This window comes from Cynocephalus volans, chromosome 1 (assembly GCF_027409185.1).
Source record: "Cynocephalus volans isolate mCynVol1 chromosome 1, mCynVol1.pri, whole genome shotgun sequence".
NCBI lineage: Eukaryota > Metazoa > Chordata > Mammalia > Dermoptera > Cynocephalidae > Cynocephalus > Cynocephalus volans.
The window spans coordinates 74,961,404-74,986,036 of record NC_084460.1 but is presented as its reverse complement, the minus strand read 5'-3'; the positions used below and the strand labels follow the sequence as shown (position 1 = coordinate 74,986,036).

Below are 24,633 nucleotides of genomic sequence, written 5' to 3'. Positions count from 1 at the left end.
TTTAAGAAATGAAGGAGAAAACTTCACAGAAACCATTCCATTTGGAACCAGACTGAGTCTCCCCTGTTAATTCTTGTACATCTGAGCACATTTTCACACTCTTAAATACAGAAATCAATGTCCAATCACAAATTGGGGAAACTAATTTATTTTCTGCAAAATACCTATGTAAAATAGTTTACCCCCCAATATATGTAAGATCTCTATTTTAAAGCATTTATTTTCCTTTTGCAACAAAAGAAAAATTAATTCACATTTGGTTCATTTAAAATACCAATTTTACTACTTTTATGAGGGTTTTTAAATAAAATTTTCTTGGTCATACTACATTAGTTTAAAACCTTTCAGGCTTACTTGATGAATCTCATGCTACAATTTTATAAACTAATGCATGAACCTGTGCTTGCCTGATTAAAGTTATAATAGAGGTCATGCTTGCTGGTGGTACCTCCTGTAAGTTGGGTCCCCCAAGTTTTCACTGTGCTTCATGTTTGCTTGGGGATTTGCCTAGACTAGCCCATTTTTGTCTGCCCTCTGCCAGCTGCAACCTGGGCTCTGAACCTTTAAAAAACCTGAAAATAAGGTGTCCCACTTACAGGACCATCCTGATTAGAAATGATGAAAGTTTTCCATGGCATATGGACCAGGCCTCCTAAAGCATCACACACTCATATATTCACATATTTAAATGGAATGGTTGAAAATATTACAGACATAAAAACTGTAATTTATTGAGTACCGTACCAGGGATTTGGGATTCTGATGCTAGATTTTCATAGCTTCTAATTACACCTGCATTTGGAGTAAGTGGCTACATTTGTTGCTAGGCAAGGTGTAACACCAAGAGGCTGCCTTATATTAAAAGGCGCTACTGCATAATGTTCCTGGCCTGGAACGCCTCTGGAAGCATAAGCAGGTCTAGTGTGGCTTCCCTCTCAGTCTGTCATTTTATTAAAACACAACAATTTGCGAGCGTTATTTGGCAGATCAGCTGAGTTCATTTCAAAGGCTGATATTTAACAGAGGGGAAATTAACCCATCCCAATCCTTTTAAAAAGTGTTTTCTATGGATTTGCAGGCAAAGTGCCTAGTGTTTTATATAGATCTCAAAGCTAAGATTCAAGAACAATTTTAGTAATGCCTGGCGCTGCTTGTCTACATAATCCACATGATCAATTCCACAGCAGAAGGAAACTAATTCACAGTGTGATAATTTGTACTACAGACCACATTATTTAAAGTAGTTAAGTTTTTCATTTCCTGTTGCATTACTGCCTATGGCTGGTGGTGTATGAATGAACAATTTTCCTCACTGGAATGTGACAGAAAAATATCTGCTATACTCTCTCCTGAATATTCCTTTCAAGGCTCCTGACTCTTCTACTACTATTCAAAATGATGTTAGCATATACTGACACCCAATATCAGTGTAGACCTATAATTAAATACTAGCACAGTGTTCACTCATATGAAAAATAAATGCTGCTATTGTAGTGGTTAATTAAACAGTAAGATCTTAGGCTCTGGAGAATTTGGTGGGTTACCACTTGGAGAAAAATGGTTGGAAACAAGGCCCTGGAGTCAGTCCCAAATTCAAGCCCTGGCCCTGGCACTGGCTGGCAATGTGGGTAACTTAGGCTGTTCGTGTGAAAAATGGAGGTAATAAGAGAACTTAGCCTATATTTTGTTGTTGGATTAAATAAGAAAATGCAGATGGCATGATTGACACTGTGCTTGACACTAGCAAGTGTCCAATTAATAGATGTTCACTCATATTTTTTCTGATCCTTCACATCTTCATTTATAAAATGGCAATGTAATACAATGGCAATATGTGATGTTGTGAGAAATAGATCAGATGACGTGTATGAAATAGTCCCTGGCACAGGTTGCTTCCCCAACTGTCCTCCCAATGTTTGTACTGTTACAACTAGACCGCGAGTTGGGAGAGTTTCAAGATGATTCATTCCTGGATTTGAAATTATTTATTTATTTATTTATTTATTTATTTATTTATTTTTCAAGTGAGAAGACTGTGCAATTTAGATTATTCTGAGTCTCGCTTATTTTTTTCTGATTTGGATGATGACTTAACTTTGTAACTCTACCAGACCAAACATTGTATTGACATAACAGCCAACCAGAAATAAGAGCCCTTTCCAGGGCAGTTAAAAAACTGACATTAAGAATCTGTTCAAATTCAGGGGAGTGAAAGAAAAAAAACATGATCTTGCTTGAAATGCTATTTTCGACCCTTTCATTATTGCACCCTAGCGATTTAGAGAAGTTTGTTTTCTCTGAAATGCTGTACAGTGTCCCTTTTTAGGAAAGAAATCTGTGGGAGAGGGATTGAAGGAAGTTGTGACTAATTGGCTTTTTATTGGGGATAGATGCTGATTAAATTACACGCACTCTTTTAACTCAACTCGTCTTCCCAATACAACTGGGATTTGGAATAAGAACCACCGTATTTTGCAGTGAGCACTGAAGAGAGCAATGCCCAGACACTGACATACAACTGAAAAGGTTTTACTCGGAGGAGGACTAGACTTTGGCAGTTTGGCCTTTATGCAGCAATTTCCAAGGACACATCTGAGTTACAAAAGAAGCACATGCTTCCTGAAGTCCAGAGGCTCTCACTGGGATAGCAGTTCAGGTCAATTCAAACTGTTTTTTATGGGGCCGAGCCCGTGGCACACTTGGGAGAGTGCGGTGCTGGGAGCGCGGAGACGCTCCCGCCGCGGGTTCGGATCCTACATAGGAATGGCCGGTGCACTCACCGGCTGAGTGCTGGTCACGAAATACAAAAAAAGAAAAAAAAAAAAGAACAAACTCGTTTTTATGTTTTTGTGTGAGAAAAGGAAAACTCCTTGTTTAAGGTTATGTATTGTATATTCTCAAAATGTTCTAGTTCCTTGCAGGGATGATTTTATGGGATATTAGTCATATGAAGGGTACTGGGAAATAAATTCCCATATAGTTATAAATAAATAACTATATTCACACTATTAACTAGCCTTAGGACATGAAATTCTACCAGAAGAAGTTCTTTTTGTGTCCTATTTCAGTTTAGAGAGCCAGTCATATACCAGGAGTTCAGGACTTAGTCCCACATCTCTCTGTCAATGCAACACACCCCATTTCTAGGAGCCTTCTTTTTAGTTTTGTGAGACCATGGCTTCTTTGAGGTAAGTATGATTCCATTGTGGGATTAGGGGAGAAGAAATGGGGTACATCTGAGCATGTGTACACAGAACAATAAGGGGCCACTGGTAGAGAGCTCTGAAAAGAAGCACCAGCCATGCTGAAGGCTATCTTACCTCTTCTCTAGCTTTGCAGAGAACAGCTGCTTCTGAACACAACACAGTTCAATTTGCTGAAGAAGCATTCTGACATGATGCGGTCTGGGGTTGAGTCACTGTTTATAGTGATTAAGTAACACCTGTGCTCTTGGTTAAAAAAGTTCTAGATTCACATCAGGATACTATTTGTTTGAAAGTTGTCCAAATCATAAACTCTTTAAGGCTCAGAGATTTGTAAAGATTAAATAAGTGATCATATGTAAAGAAAGGGCCAGCAGTCACAGGTTCTCATTAAATAACCATTTTTAGTGAGAAGGAGATATATATATATATATATCATGTACCAAGTGTTATTCATGTATATATATGTACATGAATAATACAAGGGTAAACTAAGTCTTTTATGGTTTAATCTTTCTGGTATTAAAATGCTTCCTAATAATAGTATTTAATTACTGATTAATTTACCCCAGTTGAGAATAATTTGAAATACACTTTCTAAAATCTTATTTGACAAAAACAGTGACAATAAGTAAGAATAATGGCATTTGTTTGATTAGAAATCATATTTATTTTCAAAATCTTTAAGGGCACAGAACTCCCTGGCCATCAAGCTATTATTTTTCTTAATAAAGGAAGCTGCAGTTTTTCTCACTCTATTCATGATCACTTCTCATTTCTTACTCTTGGGAAGGCTCTAAGGCAGGCCTGTGAAGCAGCTGGCCCATTTGGGGAGGCATAACATCACAGATACTTGTCCTTTCCTTGGCTGCATCTGCTGGAAATAGTAACTAAGTACTTTGCCTAAGCTGGTAGGAGAAGAGCTGTAGAAAATCAAATTAGCAGGAGAGAAACTATTAGTCTTCATTTTCTTGTTTCCAACTTGCAAACAATGATTGTTAAATATGCCTGTTTCTTAATCCTCATTAGGAAATCTTGAAGCATAGCAGGGCAGGAAAAAAAGCATAGGGATTATGAGAAAATAACACTAAAAAAATAACACAAAGTCAGAATTGTTTCTTCTTGTTCAGACTACCTGTACATTTTTAGAGTTAGTTGATTTGAAATATTTCAGTAAATAATTTTATTCCTACTTACATGTAGATGGATGACACACACACGTTTCCAAATGTATCTTTTTATTTAGAATTGTCTCGTGGACTTGAGGATAAAATAATTTAAATAGAATGGCTGGTATATTAAATTATTTTGCATTCAGTGGTATCCCTGGGACTTGTGTAAGTACATTGCTGTACTTGTCTAAGAAAGCAAAGCTTTGAATAAAAAATAATCTAACATCACATTGTACAGCCCTAACTCTCTGTTACTTGAAGAATTTTATTTTCAGGCCCAAAGACACAGGACTACAGGTCAGTGATAGGCAAAGTGCATTTGAAGTTTGCCAAAGGCACCAAACAAGGTATTTGGGTGTGCGGAAGGAACTGACATAAAATGCAGATTTCTAATGATCAGAGTCGTGGCCACGGAACCAGCCACTGAGGACTGAATTATGGACCTGACTTTTTAAAATCTGTAATTTTGGGAACATTTCACTACATTTCAAAGCATTTAAGTCTTTAAATCACTTAGGCTTTTAAATTCCATCCTTTTCCCCTCTTCTAGCACCCACTCTACATATGTCTCTAGTTTCCATCTGTCAGTGCATCCCCCTCAATACTTGATATCATTTTTGTTATGCACTCTTTTCTTGCAGTTTCTAATGACACAGTGCTGGCCAACCTGCTGTGCCTTGAATATGCCAGCACAGTACCGTCTCAGGGCCTCTACGGGGCTGTACCCTCTGCCGAGAGCAATCTGCTCCCAGATGTCCACGTAGTTCCCTCCTTCCTACTACCAAGGCTTCCCCGAAACACCCTTTGAAAACTGCAGCCCCCTCACTGCTTCCACACTCATTCCCATTCTCCGTGTCATCCAACGTTTTATATTTTTCTTGATGGTTGTTCTGTCTTCCTGAGCTAGAATGTGAGTTCTATGAGAGCAGGGGTTTTGTCTGCTTTTCTCATGACTCTGTGCTCAGTGTTGAGAACAGTGACCAGCTCATTAGGTCTAAAAATACTCATTGAATGAATCACAGGAGAATCTGTTGCAAACTTCAACCCTTAATAGGAATACCTTGTGTTTAATTTCATCCTCTTTCAGAAGGATTCTTACTGTCATGACATTTCACTGATATTCCTATTTGAGAGTTAGAGGAAAGAAACTTTAGGGTTACCTCATGCCTGTTCAATAACTAGTGTCTATGTCATAATAGTTGCAAACTAAAAGGCCATTGGGATTTGGGCAGTTAAATAAATTTGTGAAGCACCTGACATAAGGCATTAGGGAGTTGTAGAGTCTGTGACAAATAGGAGAGTTTATATACTGCCCTACTTAAAGGCATTTAGATTTGAAAAAGAAATTTAGAACATAACACTGTCTGAAGAAAACCTGCCTACCTGTTGTTTCAAAGGCCCTCTTTGGCTGTCAATTGCGGTCATGCAGACTTTTTTTATTTTTTTTTTTAAGTCTTTTTTTCCTACCTCTTTTCCAACTATATACTCAGGCTTGGGTATGTGCCTGACTCCACATCAGGACAGGAATCAATTGATCAAATCTAATCACAGTTGCTTCCCAACTAAATTGTATATCACCTTTCCCTCTTGTGAGAGGCATGGCTCCTCTTGGGTCCTCAGCATCTGATTATTGCAAACTTAATTGATTTGTGACATTTCATTAATAAAGTTAACTAAAACTAATTATACATATTGAAAAAAAGTTTCCTGCAAAATGAATTTTTCTATTTAGCTTAAGGATTCTTAATTGTTAGACTGAATTGCTGAGGCAGATTGCAGAATTACTTTCTCTTGGGATATGTATATATGCATTTCTTTTTTTCTAGCCAGTATGGATTGATGAATGATGACATCATAGAAACTAAAAAAGAAATAAATTGATTAAATGTGAAAGTTAAAGATGTTGAAGCATCCTCCTAAGAAGATAAAATCACAAACTAGGTTACATAGATACCTTTTTTTAAAGATATTAAATTAGGTCTGTTAAATTTGCCACTTTATCTTAAGGAATCTAAAATAAATTAAACACTTCAGATATATTCATATTTTTGCTTTTATTCATAGTGTAGATTTTCCTTCACTTAATCAGTGCATATTGTATTTCTCAGTCTTTAATTGAGAAGGTAGGTTTGTCTAATTCATCCATCTAATTAAATCTAAATTCTTGCAGAAGTCCAGGGGGAGCCTCCTATTACTTCAATTGCCCCAAACCCTGCTGATGCCTTGTGAGCCAATACCTCTCACAGGACTGTTTCCAATGTTCCCTATTTGTTCAGATAAACATGCAGTATGTAAAATGAAGACTAGCATTCATGAATGGTTTAGGGTTGGATAATATATGGCTGGCCCATTACTGTTATATAAGAATCTTATACATCACATGAAAAGCTGTTACTATTAATGATGCAAATTTGCATTGCTTTCACTTTGCCAAAGCAGGTTGGATTTCTTGCTTTGCTTGTTAAAGAAGACACTCAGTTGTTCTGTCCACCCTCAAGCTGTGTACACTGACTGCACTGGAGGGAGCAGAAGGTGGCAGAAGGCTCATCTAGTTTGTCCTCTTCGACCTAGGAGCATCACTGAGAAACCAAAGTTCAGGATCTAAGTCAAAAGGCAGCTTTTACCCCTTGCCTCGTTCTATCTACAGTGGCTGTTTGTTCTTTACGGTGCCCATCCTGTGTGCACTAGTATTTTGGCCTTGCCTGGATGAGAGTGGGTTTTGGGCTTGCAGGATCACATGGTTCCTGCTGTCTCAGGGCTCTCTGGGTGAGTCTAGCATTTGTTTAAATTCTGGAAAGGCATCAAAGGCCTAGCTCCAGATAAATGGTTGCCTTCTGCCAGGTCTGCATTGTATTACTACATTTCTGAGACATCCTAGATCTTTCTGGAATTTTAAAAAAATGACTCCTATGCATCTAAATTTTCTCCAGTCTTAAAATAAACGACTAACTAGTTGAAGGGAGAAGTTGACATCCCTCTCGGTGCTGGCTAAAAGTTCTTCCTGCCAGTAAAATGGAGCCTGTAAATACAGACGTTAATTCTCTGAGCTCTTTTAATTGTTAAAAATATTAATAGTAATCCAATTCAAATTAGAATTTCCTATATAGTCAGTTATGTGCTAAGCATATCTAGCTGCACTATTTAAGCCAAGGAACAATGTTACTATAGATAAACTGTGTGAATAGTAGGTTATTTGGAGTAAACCTGTTTACCTTATAAAGCAAACTTTATTTTTGCTTATTAAAAAACAACAACAACACACACACACACAAACACACACAAATAGCTAACATTTACTTTGTCTTTTTTCATTGGTGAGATTCTGGGATTCATATTTAAAAATTCCAAACTGGGTCCAAACTTCCATTATTTGTGCTTTCACTGAAAAATGATACTATTAAATGTGTAAGGAGAATACTGACAGCATATTTATATCCCTTTCTCACAGCTAGTTTTATAGCTGTTTCAAATCTTTGATGCTTCAATGACTCAAAGACAAATTTGTTTTTAATGTTTTGCCATGTGTAACACATAACCATTAGTCCACAAACAAATGTAACTGAACTGCTAGGTGTAAGTGACTGGACAGTAATTGAGACTGACCTTTTATTAGTAGTATCATATTAGTGAAAAAACAGTGGCTAAGAACTTTAAGAATATACAATAACAAGGAGTGATAATATTAATTAGAAATAAAAACAGTACTGTTGTCTGTGATATACATAATTTAAATAAAAATGGAGACTTCTAATATGTACATTTCTATAAAAAAAGAAAAAAAGTGTTCTAGTATTTATTTGGTTGCACTTTCCAATTGCTTAAAAAATACAAGTAGGCTTTAGTTGTCAATACAATTGAGACATATCTATCGTTGTAGGAAAACTAAAACCATATAGAAGTTAAAGAGTAAAGGAGAAAATACTGGCCTTTAAAAATGATCAGATATCTTTTCTAGTTTTCCTTACTTGGAGATGTCAGTGATACGAAGCCAACAGTCATACATTTTAATTCTTAGCTTGATGTAACGGTGGGTACCTCTTTTCACAATTTTTAAGAAATCAAGACCCTCAAACTTTAAAAGAATATGTAAAATACTTAATCCCATATATGTTAGTTTGCAGACAAAAAGGCAAAATAAAAAGGTGTCTGTGAACGCTATACACCAGATAATCTCACAATGAGAAAACTGGAATTTCAAAAATATTTAAAATTTTCCACATAAATTTAAAAGAGCATAAAACTTTCTTACCAAGAGGCAAGGAAAGTCCACTGCATTCTTAACAAATTTGTTTGTGGCAGTACTGTCCAACAGAACTTTCTATGATGATAAAAATATACTATTCTATGCTGTCAATTAACCACATATGTCTACTGAGCACTTGAGATGTGGCCAGTGCAACTGTGGGAATGAATTTTTAATTTAGTTGTAGTTAGTTTATATTTAAATGAAAATGGCTACCATACTAGATGATGCAGGTCTATAGATTTTAAGCCATTGAATATGGTTCTTTATTTATTCTTTTAAATGTGCTAATCAGGCTTTCTCCCTTTGTAGATTTCAACATAAATTCTTTGGTCCTTTAAAACAAGTTCTGAAATGCTGTTTACACATCACTGGTTTGAATCAATAAGAAGAGATCAGAGTTCTGTCGTTGTAAGTTGGTAATAGTTTTAAAGAGATATTACAGAGTTCAGAAGGTCCTCATGCAAATAACTTTTTATATTTCAGTATAGTGCTCACAGATTGGGATAGGGCCCTGGAGATTATTTTACAGCAAACTGAGGGCAAAGTTGCTAGTTAGTGGTAGAATTGGTATAGCATCAATTCTTTAACAAATAAAAAATAGAATTAAGTAAGTTTTGCTTATAAGTATATTTGCTTATTACAGGTATGAAAAAGTTAAAAATTTCACAGAATCTTTTCTTCAGCAAGTGTTTTTGTTATTTTTAATAATATAACATAAAGTAAAATAATGTTTTGTTATTCTTAAGCAAAATGTCATACTCATATTTATTTTGGAAGTTTTGCTGTAAATGTGTGAATGTTAGAAACCAAAGGCTTCCGAAATACAGGAGAAGGAAGCCTGGTCCAAGAATTACTTCCAGCAGGAACTCCCCGGATTAATTGTCCTGCTTCTTCCACTGTAGGGCTGATGGGGTCTCACGGACAAAGAGCTCCTTCTGTTCAGTGCTCTTGGGACGTAAAATAAAGCGTCCTGTCTTTGTGTCTTCCTAACTAGGACGTGTGTTTTAATGCATTGTTCCCAGAGCTGGATTTTTGCTGAAAACATGCACAACCCAGATCTCCAAGTTTAACTATACCTCAAAACAAAACAAAACAAAAAACAAAAACAGAAAAACTCTCTGAAGATATCCAGTGACAGAACTCTGTAGAATGTTACTATTTTTATCACCAAGATTAAAGCTGTCCTAAATAGCTTTGCAACACCACCACTGGAGTGCCTTCCAGAAAGTGTTTCCAATTTGCTAATCTAACAAAGAAGAATAAAGTCATCCTCTAATATTTATCTACCCACCTGGTGCCCACCTATCTGGCACATCCTCTACTTGGATAAAATGGAATCACAACATATTCAGAACGGAACAAGCTACTCTTTTCACTTTTCCTGTAGGAACTAGGGAAGCTGAGGGCTTGTTCTTTGCGATGATTTTCTGTTAGAAGAAAAAAAAAGGCCTGCTAGTTGGGTAAATCCAGGACTCTTTTTGTGAAAAATACCACACGGGCTCATGTGACAGGAGTTGGACAGACGAAGCAGTCCTGGCTAACCTTGCCGCTCTCCACACCAGGTTCTGAGAGTTTAGTGTCCCACTGTGTGACTCCGAATGACTCATGCTTATCAGGGGGCTAGACAGCATGGGGCATAGAGGAGACCTCCATCTCCACTTTCACATTGCCCTTTTTCCTATGTCTTATTACTGGGGTAGGGGAGAAGTTTCTAAGAACAAGAATCTGAGACATTTGAGTTTTCTGAAGGAGAGCAGGTCTTTAGACTTCTGGAAATCAGTGCTGGGGAATCACAAAGCCCCAACCTCCCACTTGGTGGCTGATGAGAGAGCACATTCCTTTCCTTCCTGGCCGTCCCAAGTCCTACAGACAAGGAGGCCACTGCTCAGAACAATCACTGATGGCCACGAGGGGTCCTTGCCAAGGGGATGCAAATCCCTCACACGGTTTATCATCAGTACATAAGTGGAAATAGCTTGACGATTCTGATGCTGTTTACATTTAAAGTCATATAAAGATCTATGCTCTTAATCTGTATATGGGAGGGGATGGAGTAAGACTGGGATTTCATTCTTTTTAGCTTCCTCTACGTCTTTCACAGGACAATGGTGTGCGTGGCTTCTTGTGCTACCATCACTGTTGACACATTAGAAAAAGCAACTGACAGTTACAATGCTGTAGATGTAAGACATTTACCTGGTGCAGACTTTCTGAGATGGCTTCAGTGACTTTATGCAGATAAAAACTCAGCCATTTTAGACCAATTTGTCGTATATCAAATCTGGAAAGAAAAAAAGATTAAAATGATTCACTGAATACAGTCAGATTTGTATTTTTTAATTTACAGAGTAAGCATTAACACTGCATCTTAAGAATGTTTTTGAAGGGACTGAAACCATCTGGTCCACATCGAGAACATATTTTTCCTTTTATAGAGTTAGGTTGTACTAAGTGGCTGTCATGGGATTTCACCCTTTCCCTGCTTATGGTCTTCCCCAAAACCCTTGTAGATACAAACTAGAGAAAGAGGAAAAAAAAACTGTTTCTGTAGACATGGTTGTTAAATATCAGAAACATTATAATGGAATGGAATTTTACTTGTGAATTTACAGCAAAACTTCACTAAGTGATTCTATTTTCTTTTTAGTACAAAGCTATACAAATATTATTGTACCACAAGTTAAAAATACCTTTTAAAAAGACTATTTTTTGTTTTTCTTTTTTCATAGAATACCTGAATGTAGTATAAATGTCAAGTTACAGAAGAATATAAAGTAAAAGTAAACATCTCCTCACCTTCTCTAATCTCTCTTGATCCACTTCCTAGAGATACTTAATAGTTGCTTATGTATTCTTCTAGGACTTTTAAAAATGCATATATGCATATATAAATGCATATATTCATATTTTTTTTCTTTTTACACTATTTATACTTTTCTTTTTATACTATTCTGCTTTTTGCTTTTATTTATTTGTTTATCTTATTTGATAGTATGGCTAGCAGAACTTCCTGCATTAGCATATACACATCTATACCTCATTCATTTTGATGACTATACAATAGTCCATTCATTGCACTGGTATATGATAATTTATTTATTTAACCAGTCTGTTATAAATGGGCCTCAGTTTTTTTTTTTTTTTTCTGTTTCCCTTTTGGCTGCTAATAAAATGTTTCATTGGTCATATTTATACATAAACATTTTTGTACTTATATGAATATATCAATAGGATAAGTTCCAAATGGAACTGTTGAACCAAATGGTTTGTATACTCTAGGTTTTTGATAGATATTTACAAAACGGTCTTTATAAAGTTTATACTGATTTATGACACCAAACATAAAATATCAAATATTTTCATCAAAATGTTTTTTTCTTAATCTGATAAGGGAAAAGGTATATTTTAATTCTGATCTACATTTCTTTAATTATGAATGAGCTTCTCTGCATTTTCTTATTATTTTTCTTTGGTTATTCTCCTACTAGTTTGCCCAGCCATGGCCCTCACTTTTTTAACTAGGTTGTTCATTGTTTCTCATATTAAAGAGCTTATAGTTTGTTAAAGAATCTGGCATTTTACACGTAACGTGTGATAAATAGTTTTCCCAGGTTTCTTGCCTATCTTTTGACTTTGTTTATGGTGTTTTTTACTGTGCAACCATTTCATTATTTTTTATATAGCCAAATTCATCAATATTTTAATTATGGATTTGAAGAAACTTTTAAATATTTTTTTTTAAGTTTAAGAGTTATTCAAGAAGAGTGTGTATAGTAGCATTATTATATAGAAGAATTTTGGCATTAGAAGTATCTATTAGCAAAATAAACTTCCCATAAAATTATTTCTCCTATAAAATACCAAGACAGTGTGAACTCTGTGGACTCTTTTATAAGGTTCTAGTGTACCTTAAAAAAAAAAGTGTTTAAGTCAGATTTACAGTACCATTCTCCACAGAATTAATAATGGTTGTCTAAGACCTGAAATCCAGAGTGAGTTATAAGGAAAGTAATAGAAATTTCAAGACAAATAGAAAGTAAGAAGTATACAAGTTATAGAGATTCATTACAGAAAAATTTGAAAGCATAAAAAAACAAAAATGAGAAAATATGAAAAAGACTCCCTGATTTTAATAACCCTCAAAAGCTTTCAATATTTGTTGTATCATTTTCTGTCTTTTCTATCTGCTCCACAGATATGAAAACATTTAAAAAATGCATGTGATGTTACTCACAAATTAGTGCTAATATAACTAAATTACTTTCATTACACCACCAATAACCCAAGTAAGACCTTAATAGCACCTAGACAAGAATCTACCAAACACACACACACAAGATCGCACTTATGATTCATGTTTCATACGTTGCTTTTTTCACTTATGATTATCTTTCCATCCCATTAAATTTTTTAAATATGTAAAATATATACTATACATTGTGTTACATATTTATCTGAACTATATAATGACTGTATAATGTTCTACCATATGGCTGAACCTAATGGGAATTTAAAACAATAGGAATAGATGTGTCCCCCCCAATTTTTTTCTGATAACTCAGTAGATCAAAGGCCAGGACATATTCAAGAAATCATTATGTAGGAATCACATCAAAATTCTTTTCCTTTCCTGATAAAGTGACAGTAATTAACTGTGTGAAGGGTAAGGGCTGGGAGACATCATGGTACAATGTGTTTTATGTGACATGACATCATTTGAACAGAAATAGAGTTAGGTTATTAGAGCTGGGTTAATGGAGCATTCTTGTTCTAGGGGCATACCACACAGATTTAGAAGCATTTAAAATGCATTTGAATTGGATAACAAGAAGAGTTTGAGTCAAAAAGTGAAGAAAAGTGTATGTGATGATAAAATTGTAAATGTATAAAGTTTACTTAAAGAAATGCTGTGAGACTTTTTTTTCAATGTATTTAGATAAAAACCTGGTGCAGATTATATTCAGCCACAGTCACAAATATTTGGACTTAGTGAGACCAGTGGGGCTCTAAAGGGTCCTAGGGGATGACCACTGGTACTTTATCATTTATTAGCACTAAGAAACTCTGCCTGCTGTGTGTAGGATATCTGCTGGGTACTACTTCCCCTCCCCAGACCCCACCACTCAGCATGATGGCAGCCCTGGACTGATTTTGCCCTAACCCATTGTAACTTACAAATTAGATGCTGTTACTTTTAGTGCTGCCTGAATATCCAAAGTCCTATATTAAAGCAGCTGGTGAAATTCTGTCTTCCACGAATGTCCCAGTATCACTGAGAAAACTGTGGCTGCTCAGTCCTGTTGGCACACCTCTCCTCTCAAACATGATCACAGGGAATCCAGACTCACCTGCCCTTTTTTTTTCCTTTTTTTGGCAGCTGACTGGGATGGGGGCCCTAACCCTCAGCACCGTGCTCTAACCAGCTGAGCTAACTGGCCAGCCCCTCAGCTGTCTTTTGATCAGTGCCGATGAACCCCTGTCAAACAAGAGATATTTGGCCAGATCCAACTGACAATTGTCAGAGAATGTACATGCACTGGAAGAAATAGTTCAGGGGCTGAATCACTTGGGAAGTCACTGGCTTAAAATAAGTCACCACTTGCTTGGGGACTGACTGGTTAGTAACTAAGAGTATATTCGACTACAGTTTTGTAAACCATGCTTGTAGTCAGTGTTTATATTAAAAGCAGAAAAAGTGATACGTGGAGTTGGAATGTTGAACAGTTTATGCATCTGTAGAGAATGACTTGTTTAATTCAAGAGAGAACTTTCTTTATAGCATCAGAACACCAAAAGCAAACAGTGAATTTTAGATATTATGGGGAAAAAATAGAGATATCAAAAGGCAAGTTTTTAAAAGTGTGTTATCCACTCCTTTTAAAAACCTCTATTGAAGAATAATTGATAAAAAAAATCAGACGTATTTAGTGTATACATTTTGATGAGTTTGGATGGGCTGTCATGGTTTTAGCATCTTTCCCCACTAAAGAAGGCATTTCTAGAATTCTTCACTCACTATTGCACTTAAAGATAAGATGACAGGCAAATGTTATAACTAAGATGAAATAGATCTTGTTTTTTTTTCCATGAGAGAAAAAGGATTTGATTTCAAATTATAACTTTAAATAAGTTCTCAAATAATTAGTTTGCCTTAGAAAGTAGGCAGCCTAGTGTGAAGCAGACACTGTGGGTAGCAGCTGGGAGCACAGGCTTTGGAATCAGAATTCCTATGTTTAAATCTCGACTCCATTAGTCACCACATTTGGGTGAGCTACTTGTCTCTTTATTGCTCAGTATTTCAATCTATAAAATGAGTATAAAGCAGTGGTTATCTGATAGGGTTGTTGTGAGAATTAAATAAAAAACATTTAAAGGCTGACCACTGTGTTTGGCACACTATATGTGTTCCAGTAATGTTAGCTTTATTAAAAATGTTAGTTTATTAAAAAAGCCAAGAAAATAACCTCTACATAATCATTCTCAACAAGCCACAGGCACTGTATGTTGTGCTTCTGTCCTTTAGTGTGCATTGGTTGGATCACCTGGGGATCTTGTTAAAATGCAGGTTCTTATGCAATAGGTCTGGATGGGGTCTGAGATTCTGCATTTCTAACAAACTCCCAGGTGATGGTCCTGATGCCAGTCTGTGGACTTTGATGCTTGAGGTAAAGGTGGATGGTTGCTCCTAATTTGTAATATAGTGAGTCTCAACGGGGGGAATGGGGACGGGGGCAGAAAGGAAGGTGCGGACGACATGCACAGAGTTAATACGCTCCCTGGTGATTCTAACATTGTAGCCTTACCTACCCCCAACACCGTAAGAACCACAGATTTGCTATTTCAACCTTTTATTCCTTTTCATTTCCCTTTTCTTACTCTTTCCTCTACTTTCCCCTTGCCATTGCTGCTCTCTACTGAAAATGTTACTAATGCTTAGTTCCCCCATTAGCAAGACTAAAGCATCAACTTTAAGTCACTTTATTGTGAATAATAGGATAGTGTAAGTAAATGAGATTAGAAAAATGAGTTCTCTCTAACATTTCTCATCTGAAATATAGGGATCTAAAAATGTATTTAACATTTTTTATAGTTTTAGCCAAAACCAAACAAACAGGCAAGGAAGTGTCTTTTGTGGAACACTTAGTAACAGAATACAGGAATGAATTGAATGTGGTTCGTACTATCAAAGGAGTTATAATCCTACGGAGAGGGGAAGGGAGCAGCAGTTATTACAGAAGCGGCTGGAACCAAAGGACGTGACCACATTAGACCTTCCACCTGTCTGAAAGGCAGGACAGAGGAGGAGCCACTTTTAAATGGCTTTTGGGAGGGGGAGAGGATAGGGGAAAGGGGAAGAGGAAAGAGGGAGGGGAAGGGGGAAGGGGAGAGACTGGATAAGGGGCATAAAGAATAAGTATGATTTGTAACAATGAATAAAAACTAAATCTATTCTTTTGAAAACAGAAAAGCAATAAATAAATAAATAAATGGCTTTCCACCCCAGTGGCATTGAGACTATTAGAGACCCATATCTAAATATGTGCTTAGCATGACCAACATCTCTAGAGCAAAGACCATTTAATATCATTCAGATCCATAGTATTCCCTTTGCTACTGTTGTTGATACATTTTGTAGACATGATTCTTCATTTTCCAAAGAAGATAAAGAGGAGCTTTGATTATTATAAAATGAGAAAATATCTAAAGAAACTTAGAAAATTACCAATCATAAATTCTCTTAGCACAGAACCATATTTGTATTTTCTAATATTCTTATTGTGTAGTTAACCATTCAGAGTACCTAAATCCATTCATCTAAGATTTTAACATTATTTGATGAAGATCAAGGCATCTTATGTGTGTATAAAATGAATAAGAAATCACATAAATGCTGACCCAAACCAAAGGATTATTAGCTCTATAATTAAAAAATTTAAGCACATCTAGAATTAGAATTTGAAATAGGAAGGAACACTGCAGTTATGAGAAACAAAGCGTACTCATTTTCCAGACTTTTAACTGCTAGAAAAGTAATTAAATGAGACTAGCAACAAACTGAAGATATTTTGGGTATAGGAAGGAAACTCTAACAATAACTGACATATTCTAGACATTTATTTCTCCTTAGGACATTTAGGTGATGCGTCTACTGAGGAACCAAACATAAACCAAACAAAAACAAAAGCAAACTCTTCTAAATTAAGCTATAAGAATAATGTAAGATAAGGCAGTCACAGAGCATTTACACTATATAGTTAGTAAAATATTTTGAAAGATAATTTTGATTTTTACATGCAATTCCCCCCTCCCAATGAACATCTGCTATAAAGGGAAAGAATCAAAATCAGATAGCAAATCTTTCAATGTTAATACAACCACAGCTAGTAGCAATGTTCGCTTGTCATTTCTATGACTGTTCTAAACATATACTTATTTTCTATTTCCAACTGTGAAATTTGTCATTAAAGTAACAACTAACTAATAAAATATCCAGCAAATTTATAGTTCTTTAGATTTTTTTCTCTGTGATTGAAACAGTATTTTAGAGCTTTAATATATTAATGGGAATCACTTGCCAAATCAGTTAAATATCACCTTAAATCCCTATAGATACTCCTTGGTTTAAGATGGCTTTATATATAAGCCATTAAAAAGCTGATTTTTAGTAGCTAAAATTCATATATAAATAACACAAAGAATTTAAAGTGACAACTAAATTGAGGATAGAAATTGAACTAAATTTACTTTTGCTTATCAGAGATTTACTATACTGTCTTAATAAGTACCTACGTGAAAAGAAACACAAACCATGTGATCCAATGACTTTAAGAAATTTTGAAAGAGAACACTTAGAACTATTTTGAAGAAAAGAAATAGCACTTTCCAATGGCAATGGGTTTAAAAGCTGATTTGGCCAGTTTACTAGATACCGTGGGAGAAAAGTATGCCTAACTTGAGCTTGGATGCTTCATCAGATTTTGAGGCTCCAGCTCCATATTTGTTTATCGCTACAGTGTGTCTTCAGGACATCTTTCTAATCTTTACAACAATTAGGCTTACTTCAAACTTGTAAACAAAATCCTTGATTTGCTAGCCAACTTTGGAGACTTTGGCATTCCCCCACTAAACATGGGGCAAAAGAACAGGAGCTTGCATTAGGTGGGCAAAACATGTAAATGTGACAGAACTCTATCTTTGTCCCTCCAACAAATTTGAAAAGCAAAATACAGCCCCTCTCAGCTATTTGCTTGAAAAGGCACTGTGACAGCACAGATAAAAACTACAGGAGACAGGCAACACGCATTTAAACTATGAATTTCAAATTCCTTCTCAGCTAAGTATCTTACCTGGGATTTGGGTAGGTAGCAAATTAAACTTTTCTTTCCTTATTTTCCCTTGAAGCATTGGGAAAAATTAGTCATTACTATTAATTAGTCATAGTAACAACAACAACAACAACAACAAGTAGTAGCGGCAGCACGAAACAAAACAAAAACAAAACAAAATTATAAACACACATACACAATTCTGACCCCAAACAAAAAGTGAGAAACCTGAACAATCCCTAAATTTGTCTTTTTTTTGAACACTGACCCAGGGTAAGAGAGAGAGGGGGAAGATTTAAGCTCAGAGTAATGTGGGACAGGGAGCACTGCTGTGGCGACAGTGACTAAAAGACATTTTGTGAATCTCGAGGAAGACAAGTCCATCGGCATCAGTGGAACCAGTAGAAGAAAACCAGTTTTATTTTGAGTTGGATGATGGATCCGTTGATTCAGTTTAAGGTCAAAGAGCAGAACCAGAAATCAAGGCCTCATGATGTGAACAAAGAACAAAGAAATCATGAAAAAAAAGGGGGAGACAGAGTAGATGACAGACATGAAACTAATCATTATGACAGTTGAGCAAATGTTGACACCTACAACTTGGGGTCTCTGAAACTTAAGCCAGGTGATAGAAACCGCCACCTGTAAACTGGACGATGGACGGTTGGAGCCATCACTGGGAAACTAGTTTGCTCAGAGCAGATGATTTAACAAGAGAGTGAGAAAGTTTTGAAGACTCCGAACATCTGCTAACAGGGTAATGATTTTAGACAAAAGAAATCAAGGAATTTTATCACTGGAGGAGCCCTTATGGGCAGAGACCTGAGTTTCAGAGCAGTTGAATAACATTCCTAATATCACACAGCTAGTTAATTGGGAGTCTCTACTCCCATCTGCGTGTGCTTCCCTGTCCCTGCACTGTCTGCCAGGACATCACAAGGGGATCCATCACACCTGAGGAGAGATTATCCACGTGGGGTGTTTACAGCTAGGGAAACACCAAAGGACACAAGGGAAGCAGGGCAGTTTCTTTTTTAGAGAAGACTTAGAAGGGGGTTAAAGTTTATGCTAAGACCCTGGGCCTTCAGGTGTAAATACCAAGAGATTTACGTTGGGGGCCAAGTACCTGCAGAAAGAGACACAAGTTGCTCAACAAAGTTATAAAACAGAGCAATAGAGTACCAGATTTCTTGACTCTCTCATTCTTCATTTCTCTTCCCAGAATGACACAGGAAATAAATGTAGCCAAGTCCTAAATGTGATCCAAGAAACGTTCACTGCGAAAAGAGGGCTCCTGGGGGCCGGGAGTGGGTTTTTGATATGTAATGAAGGCCACCAGCAAACAAAGATTAGGTAAAAAAGAGATCCCAGATGGGTTCAGCAGCCAGGTCTCTGAGGGTTGCCCAAAGGCAATGGGGCAGGAGACACTGGGGAAGATTTGCTGAGGTCTTCTGGGGACCACGGCAGGCTGGCACTGCGGAGACACCCAGCTGGACATTTAAGAGAAACGGAGAATGGGGTGCCAGGCAGAGAAGTGGAGTGGAGGGCAGGAGCCTGCAAGGGGCTGTGCTCGGTCTCGAAGCAGAAGACCTTCTGCTGAAATCCTGTCTCCGCTACACGCGTGCGCCCCGTGGCTGTGGGGACGCCGGGCTTCTCCCCTCCCCAGTTTGATGAACCAAAGGGCAGCTGGGGACACCTGAGGGTGGAGAATTTGGCCCAGGTGGGGAGGGGTCCGGTGCCGAGGACCCGCCGATATGGTCTCAGGGTGGGGGGAAGGAGAGAGAAGCGGTGCTGGGACATTGCCTGGGAAGTAGGGGCGGAGGTCTGGGGACACGTAATTTCACCTCAAAAGTAGCACAACTTTTAAATGGACCCCCTGCTAAGTCATAAGCGCTCCCCACGCAGGTCAGGGTTAAAAGACGGGAGTTCACTAACAGGGAAGAAAGTTTATTTGGCTGCATCCCCTTTCTGCAGATTTCTCATTTGTACTAGAGAGTTTGGTCAAAACGCAATGACAGTTTCGAGGCACGTGGCACACAAGCCCGCGTTGTCCCCTCCCGCGCCAGAAGCCCCTCACCTGCGGCGGGGCAGGGCAGCCCGGGGATGCAGCTGACCTGACGCGGACGCTGCCCTCGGTCCCCGGGGGCCCCCGGCCCAGCACCCGCAGTCAGGACACCGTGACTCGGACTCACCACTCCCGTCCCCTCCGTCCCCCAGACACGCCGGACGGACTCACCGCTCCCGGGCGCCGCGCCCACTCTGGCTCGCGAGGGGGCTGAGGGTGCGGGCCCCGCCGGGGCTGTCACCCGGGGCCGCCCCCGCCGCTGCCGCCGACCGCCGCGCCCACCCCGCCGCTGTCCCTCGCCGCTGCTGGGTCCCAGCCTCCGGGCGCTGGAATCCTCGGCGACCGGGTAGCTCCGCATTTATAGCGAGGGGCGGCGCCGCTGCTGCTTTGCATTCCCTCCTCCTCCGCCCCGCCCCGGGGACCCACCCGCCCAGCCCGTCCTTTCCAGACACTAATGCAGCGAGATGCTGCTGCAGACATCGCGTGTCACCTACCCGAGCAGCATTCACCTGACCCGGAACCCCGCATTGTGGGGTCGCGAAAGGGGAGAAACCTAGGGGTGCAGGACTGTCGGTTCTCGTAGAGATTAAGGTTCTTCTTCTTCTTTTTTTTTTGTCTCGGAAAACTTTGGAGGACGAATTAGGAAACTTCTCTTTCCTGTCAGTAATTCGAACTTTGACAAAACCCCTGTAGATCGTAGATCACATAGATAAATTATGGACATTCATTTGATTCTATTGGACATGATACCGAGTTGCATTTTTTAAAATAGAAAAAGTTAAAAAATTAAATATCAGTAAATATTTAAGGAAGAATTAATATTAATTCTTCACAAGCTCTTCCAAAAAATAGAAGAGTAAGGACCATCTCCCTACTCATGCTATAAGGCCAGTATTACCCCGACACCAAAAGCAGATAAAGAAATCACAAGAAAACTACAGACCAGAATTTCTTACGAATATAGATAAAAATCCTCAAAGAAATGCTAGCAAATCACATCCAGTAACAGATAAAAAGGATCATACACCATTATGAAGTGAGGTTTATCCTGGGGAAGCAAGATTGGTTTACCAGAAATCAATTAATATGAGGCACCATATCAACAGAATAAAGGACAAAACTCACATGATTGTCTCAATAAATAAATTTTATAAAATGCATTTGACAAAATGTAACAGCCTTTCATGACAAAAACACTCAACAAACTAGGAATAGAAAGGAACTCCCTCAAACTATAAAGTTCTTTGAAAAGCTCACTAACATCATACTTTTGTGTTTAAGATCAGGAACAAGACAAGGATGTCTGTTCTCCCCACTTCTATTCAACTTTGTACTAGAGGTTCTAGCTGGGGAAAATTAAGCAAGAAAAAGAAATAAAATGCATCCAGATAGAAAAAAAGGAAAACTATTTCTATTTGCAGATGACATGATCTTGTATTTAGAACACTCTAAGAAATCAACTAAAAAACTATTACAGCCAATAAACGAGTTGAGCAAGGTTTCAAAATACAAGATCAATACAAGAGAACTCAAAAAATTCATGGAAAGATTCATATTATCTTTTAATTCGATTTTTTCCACAAACTGTACCATCATATATAAAATTAGTTGTATTTTTTTACACTAGCAATAAACAATCAAAAAATAAAATTAAAAAATTCCATATACTTTAGATCAAAAGAATAAAATACTTAATAATAAATTTAACAAAAAGGGTACAAAACCTGTACTCTGAAAATAAAAAAGAATGTTAAAATAAATTAAATTAGACCTAAGTAAATGGAATAACATTCAATGTTTATTGATTGGAAGATTTAATATTGTTAAAATGACATTAATTTCCAAATAATCTACAGATTAAACACAATCCTTATCAAAATCCCAACAATCTTTTTTGCAGAAATTAACAAGGCTATCCTAAAATTCATATGTTAGTTCATGGAACCAAGAGTAGTCAGAACATTTCTAAAAAAGAACGAAGTTGGAGTACTCACACTTTTCAGTTTCAATATTTATTATAAAGCTACAATAACCAAGACAGTGTTGTTCTGTCATAGGGATAGATATGTAGGTCAATGGAATCTGAGTCTATAGACTAAACCCTTACATTTATGGTCAACTGATTTTCTACAAGCGTACCAGGATAATTCATTGGAGAATGAATAGTCCTTTCAACAAATGGCACTAAAACAACTGAATAACCACATGCAAAAGAGTAAAACTGGACCCTTACAATAACATACACAAAAATTAACTCAAAATGGGTCATAGACCTAAATGTAAGAGCTAAAATTATAAAAATCTTGATAGAAAACATAGAAGCAAATCTTTGTGACCTTGGGTTATGCAAAAAAAAAAAAAAAAAGGGCCTTCTTAGATATGACACCAAAACCATAAGTAATACAAGAAAAGTAGATAAATTGAATTTCACCAATATTAAAAGGTCTGTGTTTCAAAGGACATCAAGAAAGTATAAAGAAAACCTACAGAATGTTGAGAGGATATTTACAATCATATATCTGATAAGGACTCGTATTCCAAACATATAAAAACTTTTTTTAACTCAGTAATAAAAATACAAATAACCCAATTAGAAAATGGGTTTGAAATGATATTTCTCCGAAGAAAATAGACAAATGTCCAATAAGCACATGAAAATATTCAACATCATTAGCCATCAGGGGAATGAAAATCAAAACCAGAATGAGCTATCACTTCAGCTACAAGGATAGCTATAATTAAAAAGGCAGATAATGACAGGTATTGGCCAAGATGTGGAGAAGTTGCAGACCTCACACATTGTTGGTGGGAATGCAAAATGATGCAGCCATTTTGGAAAATGCTTTGACAGTTCCTAAACATGTTAAGCATAGAGTTACCACAGGGCCCAGCAATTCTGCTCCTAGGTATACACCCATGAGAAATGAAAACACAAGTACACACAAAAACAGACATGAACAGTCATAGCAGCACTGTTCACAACAGCTGCAAAGCGGAAACAACTCAAATACCCACCAAAGATATAGTGGATCAACAAAATGTGATATATCCATACCATGGAATATTATTTGGCAGTAAAAGGGAATAAAGTATATGTTACAACATGAATGAACCTTGAAAGCATTGGGCTGAGTGGAAGAAGCCAGTCGGAAAATACTGTATAATTTTATGTAGATGAAATGTCCAGGAGAGGCGTCTGTGTAGAAAACTCTGGTGTGGGAAAATGGAGAAGGGTGAAGCTACAGCCAGCTTCCAAGCACTTTGTCTATGATTCTGGGCACTTGTCTTTCCTTTCAGCATTGATTTCCAAGTCTTGATATGTTCTATTTGAAACAGACAGCACTTTCTTGGATGTAATATCTCCCTTCCTACCAGTCTTGCCAGCAGTTAATAACTCACACTGGTGATATTTCTTCTTATTTTACATAACACCTTCTTGCGTAGAGTTGTCAGTTGTCTCTCCTGGCTTATTTACTTAGCAAATGTTTATTGTGCCTCTTTGTATTTGGCACTATACTAAGTGATCGGGGAACAGAGATAAAAGTCACTGGCTTTTCTCCTTTTCCAGGAGCAGCGGTCTGGGACCGGGGGGAAGCAGCCATGTAGGCAGGTGTTTGGGAATGCTGGGGTGGTTCACGCACAAGGATTACAGGATAGAGAGAATCACAGCATCTAACTCTCCTATATAGCGTCAAGCTTGTCCTAGGCATTAATTTTCCTGTTTGCTCAGTTTTGAAACTGGGCCCTTCATGAGAGTTACCTCATAGTGTCACCGATAGTTGGAACTATTTATCACAAGGCCCTTGTAGAAAAGCCAGAAGTGGGTAGCATCCAAAATCTAGAGTTGGTGAAAGAAAATAAGAAATGCTCCTGTGATTATTGTTTCAGATCCAGGAGATCTTTATGTTTTAAAATTTATTTAATGCTATAAATCACTAACCATGGTCACTCCTGTACTGAATTCCAACTTGGCTTTAGAAATGATTATAGTTTTGAGGACTGACTGGAAGTTTCTCAGAGAGCCAGCTGTGTTGGCTAAAACCTCCCCAAAAGGTGGGTTTGCTCTTGGGGATATTATATCATCAGAAACAATCAGATGGGAAGAAAAAGTTTCCAAGGATTCTGTGGCATCATTTTTATTGCGATGAATGGCTGAGTAATGGTATGGTTTAAACCGTGGGCTTTTCAACCGTAATGACACAACGATCCTATGCAAAAGGATGCACCTTGGAGTGGTGTCAAGAGAAAGCGGTTTAAAGCCCAGCTTTGCTACTCAGTAGACTTGGAAACATAGATAAGTTTACCACTCTGATATGTATTTTTAATACATGGGGTGATGATGTTCCCTAAACACTTGTCAGGGCTAGGAAAAGAGAGTACACGAAAGCTTCAGATGTTGTGTCTGGCTCATGGTAAGTGCTTAATGGATGGCAGCTGCTTTTAGTGAGATTTATGCAGTTTTCATGCTGATTAGGAACATATTTTTAAAAAAGGGATAAAACTTTTTGATGTCTTTCTGATTAATTTGTTTCTCGTATTTAAATTTTGAAATTTTAATATAAGTGAAGTCCTGACAATATGGAATCAGGTGTAAGGCTTTTTCTTTCTCTCTTTCCTCTCT

General features: G+C 37.4%; 1 protein-coding gene across 1 annotated transcript in view; it reads right to left on the bottom strand.

The window, feature by feature from the left end:
- Positions 1–20,325, bottom strand: part of AGTR1 (angiotensin II receptor type 1) — a 43,266-nt gene extending 22,941 nt beyond the window's left edge. The window contains exons 1-2 of the mRNA XM_063096944.1: positions 20,184–20,325; positions 10,818–10,902 (exon numbers count right to left, since the gene is read on the bottom strand). The gene's annotated coding sequence lies outside the window, so the exon portion shown is untranslated. The remainder of the gene's footprint in view (positions 1–10,817; positions 10,903–20,183) is intronic.
- Between the last annotated feature and the right edge of the window lie 4,308 nt (positions 20,326–24,633).